The sequence below is a fragment of the Arachis hypogaea genome, chromosome 2 (assembly GCF_003086295.3).
Source record: "Arachis hypogaea cultivar Tifrunner chromosome 2, arahy.Tifrunner.gnm2.J5K5, whole genome shotgun sequence".
NCBI classification, from domain to species: Eukaryota; Viridiplantae; Streptophyta; class Magnoliopsida; order Fabales; family Fabaceae; genus Arachis; species Arachis hypogaea.
In genome coordinates, this window is record NC_092037.1 from 29,080,066 (window position 1) to 29,086,385 (window position 6,320).

At 41.0% G+C, this 6,320-nt stretch overlaps 1 non-coding gene across 1 annotated transcript; it reads left to right on the forward strand.

Annotated features, from left to right (window-relative positions):
• Positions 1–5,239: 5,239 nt before the first annotated feature.
• Positions 5,240–5,347, forward strand: LOC112764728 (small nucleolar RNA R71). Its single transcript, XR_003183325.1, has one exon. It is a non-coding gene; the product is annotated as a small nucleolar RNA R71 (small nucleolar RNA).
• Positions 5,348–6,320: the final 973 nt, after the last annotated feature.

A 6,320-nucleotide genomic window follows, 5' to 3' on the forward strand; every position in this document is an offset into this window, starting at 1 on the left:
AATGAAGATAGCTACCAAAGTCCTATAATACAATAGTAAAAGGTCCTACTTATAAGAACTAGTAGCCTAAGGTGTACAGAAATGAGTAAATGACATAAAAATCCTCTTCCGGGCCCACTTGGTGTGTGCTTGGGCTGAGCAATGAAGCAAATTTCGTGCAGAGACTCTTCTTGGAGTTAAACGCCAGCTTTAGTGCCAGTTTGGGCGTTTAACTCCCATTTGGGTGCCAGTTCCAGCGTTTAACGCTGGGATTTCTTGAGGTGAATTTGAACGCCGGGTTGGGCCATCAAATCTTGGGCAAAGTATGGACTATCATATATTGCTGGAAAGCCCAGGATGTCTACTTTCCAACGCCGTTGAGAGCGCGCTAATTGGGCTTCTGTAGCTCCAGAAAATCCACTTCGAGTGCAGGGAGGTCAGAATCCAACAGCATCTGCAGTCCTTTTTGGTCTCTGAATCAGATTTTTGCTCAGGTCCCTCAATTTCAGCCAGAAAATACCTGAAATCACAGAAAAACACACAAACTCATAGTAAAGTCCAGAAAAGAGAATTTTAACTAAAAACTAATAAAAATATACTAAAAACTAACTATATCATACCAAAAACATACTAAAAATAATGCCAAAAAGTATACAAATTATCCGCTCATCACAACACCAAACTTAAATTGTTGCTTGTCCCCAAGCAACTGAAAATCAAATAAGATAAAAAGAAGAGAATATGCAATGAATTCCAAAAACATCTATGAAGATCAGTATTAATTAGATGAGCGGGGCTTTTAACTTTTTGCTTCTGAATAGTTTTGGCATCTCACTCTATCCTTTGAAATTCAGAATGATTGGCTTCTTTAGGAACTTAGAATCCAGATAGTGTTAATGATTCTCCTAGTAGAGTATGATGATTCTTGAACATAGCTATTTATTGAGTCTTGGCTGTGGCCCAAAGCACTCTGTCTTCCAGTATTACCACCGGATACATACATGCCACAGACACATAATTGGGTGAACCTTTTCAGATTGTGACTCAGCTTTGCTAAAGTCCCCAATTAGAGGTGTCCAGGGTTCTTAAGCACACTCTTATTTGCCTTGGATCACAACTCTTATTTCTATATATATATATATATTTTTTTCGTTTTTTTTTTCTTTTTTTTTCGAATATAAATGCTTTTTCTTGCTTCAAGAATCATTTTTATGATTTTTCAGATCCTCAGTAACATGTCTCCTTTTTCATCATTCTTTCAAGAGCCAACATTCATAAACCACAAATTCAAGATATATATGCACTGTTTAAGCATACATTCAGAGAACAAAAATATTGCCACCACATCAAAATAATTAAACTGTTATAAAATTCAAAATTCATGCACTTCTTTTTCTTTTTCAATTAAACACATTTTTATTCAAGAAAGGTGATGGATTCATAGGACATTCATAACTTTAAGGCATAGACACTAAGACACTAATGATCACAAGACACAAACATGGATAAACATAAGCATAAAATTCGAAAAACAGAAGAATAAAGAACAAGGAAATCAAAGAACGGGTCCACCTTAGTGATGGCGGCTCTTTCTTGCTCTTGAAGATCCTATGGAGTGCTTGAGCTCCTCAATGTCTCTTCCTTGTCTTTGTTGCTCCTCCCTCATGATTCTTTGATCCTCTCTAATCTCATGAAGGATGATGGAGTGTTCTTGATGCTCCACCCTTAATTGTCCCATGTTGGAACTCAACTCTCCTAGGGAGGTGTTTAGTTGCTCCCAATAGTTTTATGGAGGAAAATTCATCCCTTGAGGAATCTCAGGGATCTCATGATGAGTGGGATCTCTTGTGTACTCCATCCTTTTCTTGGTGATGGGCTTGTCCTCATCAATGGGGATGTCTCCCTCTATGTCAACTCCAACTGAATAACAGAGGTGACAGATGAGATGAGGAAAGGCTAACCTTGCCAAGGTGGAGGTCTTGTCCGCCACCTTATAGAGTTCTTGGGCTATAACCTCATGAACCTCTATTTCTTCTCCAATCATGATGCTATGGATCATGATAGCCCGGTCTATGGTAACTTCGGACCGGTTGCTAGTGGGAATGATTGAGCGTTGTATGAACTCTAACCATCCTCTAGCCACGGGCTTGAGGTCATGCCTTCTCAATTGAACCAGCTTTCCTCTTGAATCTTGCTTCCATTGTGCGCCCTCTTCACATATGACTGTGAGGACTTGGTCTAACCTTTGATCAAAGTTGACCCTTCTAGTGTAAGGATGCTCATCTCCTTGCATCATAGGCAAGTTGAACGCCACCCTCACACTCTCCGGACTAAAATCCAAGTATTTCCCCCGAACCATAGTAAGATAATTCTTTGGATTCGGGTTCACACTTTGGTCATGGTTCTTGGTGATCCATGCATTGGCATAGAACTCTTGAACCACCAAGATTTCGACTTGTTGAATGGGGTTGGTAAGAACTTCCCAACCTCTTCTTCGGATCTCATGTCGGATTTCCGGATATTCACCCTTTTTGAGTGAAAAGGGGACCTCGGGGATCACCTTCTTCAAGGCCACAACTTCATAGAAGTGGTCTTGATGCACCCTTGAGATGAATCTATCCATCTCCCATGACTCGGAGGTGGAAGCTTTTGCCTTCCCTTTCCTCTTTCTAGAGGTTTCTCCGGCCTTGGATGCCATAATGGTTATGGAAAAACGAAAAAGCAACGCTTTTACCACACCAAACTTAAAATGTTTGCTCGTCCTCAAGCAAAAGAAGAAAGAAGGGAGTAGAAGAAGAAGAAATGAGGAAGAGGGAGATGGTGGTGTTTTCGGCCAAAGAGGGGGAGAAGTGGTGTTTAGGTTGTGTGAAAATGAAGGGATTGAAGAAGGGTATATATAGGGGAGAGGGGGGTAAAAGGTTCGGCCATTTTGGGTGGGTTTGGGAGGGAAAGTGGTTTGAATTTGAAGGGTGAGGTTGGTGGGGAGTTATGAAGGATGGATGTGAGTGGTGAAGAGAAAGATGGGATTTGATAGGTAAAGGGTTTTTGGGGAAGAGGTGTTGAGGTGATTGGTGAATGGGGGAAGAAGAGAGAGAGTGATGGTAGGGTCCTGTGGGGTCCACAGATCCTGTGGTGTCAAGGAAAAGGCATCCTTGCACCAAATGGCATCAAAATCCACGTTTTGAGCCATTTCTGGCGTTAAACGCCGGGCTAATGCCCATTCCTGGCATTTAACGCCAGGTTTTTGCCCTTTACTGGCGTTTAACGCCAGTCTGGTGCCCCTTTCTGGCGTTAAACGCCCAGAATGGTGCCAGACTGGGCGTTAAACGCCCAACTGCTAGGCTGACTGGCGTTTAAACGCCAGCAGCATCTTCCTCCAGGGTGTGCTATTTTTCTTCCTGTTTTTCATTTTGTTTTTGCTTTTTTCATTGTTTTTGTGACTTCTTATGATCATCAACCTACAAAAAAAGATAAAATAACAAAAGAAAATAATTAATTATAAAACATTGGGTTGCCTCCCAACAAGCGCTTCTTTATTGTCATTAGCTTGACAGAGGACTCTCATGGAGCCTCAGAAATGTTCAGAACCGTGTTGGAACCACCCAACACCAAACTTAGAGTTTGAATGTGGGGGTTCAACACCAAACTTAGAGTTTGGTTGTGGCCTCCCAACACCAAACTTAGAGTTTGACTGTGGGGGCTCTGTTTGGCTCTGTTTTGAGAGAAGCTCTTCACGCTTCCTCTCCATGATGACAGAGGGATATCCTTGGGCCTTAAACACCAAGGATTCTTCATTCACTTGAATGATCAACTCTCCTCTATCAACATCAATCACAGCCTTTGCTGTGGCTAGGAAGGGTCTGCCAAGGATGATGGATTCATCCATGCATTTCCCAGTCTCTAGGACTATGAAGTCAGTAGGGATGTAATGGTCTTCAACTTTAACCAGAACATCCTCTACAAGTCCATAGGCTTGTTTTCTTGAGTTGTCTGCCATCTCTAGTGAGATTTTTACAGCTTGCACCTCAAAGATCCCTAATTTCTCCATTACAGAGAGGGGCATGAGGTTCACACTTGACCCTAAATCACACAAGGCCTTCTTGAAGGTCATGGTGCCTATGGTACAAGGTATAGAAAACTTCCCAGGATCCTGCCTCTTTTGAGGCAAATGCTGCCTAGACAAGTTATCCAGTTCTTTGGTGAGCAAAGGGGGTTCATCCTCCCAAGTCTCATTTCCAAATAACTTGTCATTTAGCTTCATGATTGCTCCAAGGTATTTAGCAACTTGCTCCTCAGTGACATACTCATCCTCTTCAGAGGAAGAATACTCATCAGAGCTCATGAATGGCAGAAGTAAGTCCAATGGAATCTCTATGGTCTCATCTTGAGCCTCAGATTCCCATGGTTCCTCATTGAGGAACTCATTGGAGGTCAGTGGGCGTCCAGTGAGGCCTTCCTCAGTGGCGTTCACTGCCTCTTCTTCCTCCCAGAATTCGGCCATATTGATGGCCTTGCACTCTCCTTTTGGATTTTCTTCAGTATTGCTTGGGAGAGTGCTTGGAGGAAGTTCAGTAATTTTCTTGCTCAGCTGACCCACTTGTCCTTCCAAATTCCTAATGGAAGATCTAGTTTCAGTTATGAAACTTTGAGTGGTTTTGATTAGATCAGAGACCATGGTTGCCAAGTCAGAATTATTCTGCTTAGCACTCTCTGTCTGTTGCTGAGAAGATGATGGAAAAGGCTTGCTATTGCTAAACCTATTTCTTCCACCATTATTGTTATTGAAACCTTGTTGAGGTCTCTGTTGATCCTTCCATGAAAGATTTGGATGATTCCTCCATGAAGAATTGTAGGTGTTTCCATAGGATTCTCCCATGTAATTCACCTCTTCCATTTAAGGGTTCTCAGGATCAGAAGCTTCTTCCTCAGATGAAGCTTCCTTAGTACTGCTTGGTGCATTTTGCATTCCAGACAGACTTTGAGAAATCATATTGACTTGTTGGGTCAATATTTTGTTCTGAGCCAATATGGCATTCAGAGTGTCAATCTCAAGAACTCCTTTCTTCTGACTAGTCCCATTGTTCACAGGATTTCTTTCAGAAGTATACATGAATTGGTTATTTGCAACCATTTCAATCAGTTCTTGAGCTTCAGTAGGCGTCTTCTTCAGATGAAGAGATCCTCCAGAAGAGCTATCCAAAGACATCTTGGACAGTTCAGAGAGACCATCATAGAAAATACCTATGATACTCCATTCAGAAAGCATATCAGTGGGACACTTTCTGATCAATTGTTTGTATCTTTCCCAAGCTTCATAGAGGGATTCTCCTTCCTTCTGTCTGAAGGTTTGGACTTCCACTCTAAGCTTACTCAATTTTTGAGGTGGAAAGAACTTTGCCAAGAAGGCATTGACTAGCTTTTCCCAAGAGTCCAGGCTTTCTTTAGGTTGAGAATCCAACCATGTTCTAGCTCTGTCTCTTACAGCAAAAGGGAATAGCATCAGTCTGTAGACCTCAGGGTCAACCCCATTAGTCTTGACTGTGTCACAGATTTGCAAGAACTCAGCTAAAAACTGATGAGGATCTTCCAAAGGAAGTCCATGGAACTTACAATTCTGTTGCATTAGAGAAACTAATTGAGGCTTAAGCTCAAAGTTGTTTGCTCCAATGGCAGGGATAGAGATGCTTCTCCCATAGAAGTCGGGAGTAGGTGCAGTAAAGTCACCCAGCACCTTCCTTGCATTGTTGGCATTGTTGTTGTTTTCGGCTGCCATATGTTCCTTTTCCTTGAAGAGTTCGTTCAAGTGCTCTAAAGAGAGTTGTGCCTTGGCTTCTCTTAGCTTTCTCTTTAAGGTCCTTTCAGGTTCAGGATCAGCCTCAACAAGAATGCCTTTGTCTTTGCTCCTGCTCATAAGAAAGAGAAGAGAACAAGAAAATATGGAATCCTCTATGTCACAGTATAGAGATTCCTTGAGGTGTCAGAGGAAGAAAAATGGAAGACAGAGGTAGAAAATTCGAACTTATCAAAGAAGATGGAGTTCGAATTTTGTATTAAGGAATAGTGTTAGTCCATAAATAGAAGGATGTGAGAAGGAGGGAAGTAATTTTCGAAAATTAAGTGAAAAATTTTGAAAACATTTTTGAAAAACATTACTTAATTTTCGAAAATGAAAATGGAAAAGAAATCAAGTGATTTTTGAAAAAGATTTTGAAATTAGAAATCAAAAGGATTTGATTGAAAACTATTTTGAAAAAGATGTGGTTAAGAAGATATGATTGATTTAAAAAAATGTGATTGAGAAGATATGATTTGAAAAATATTTTAAAAAGATTTGATTTGAA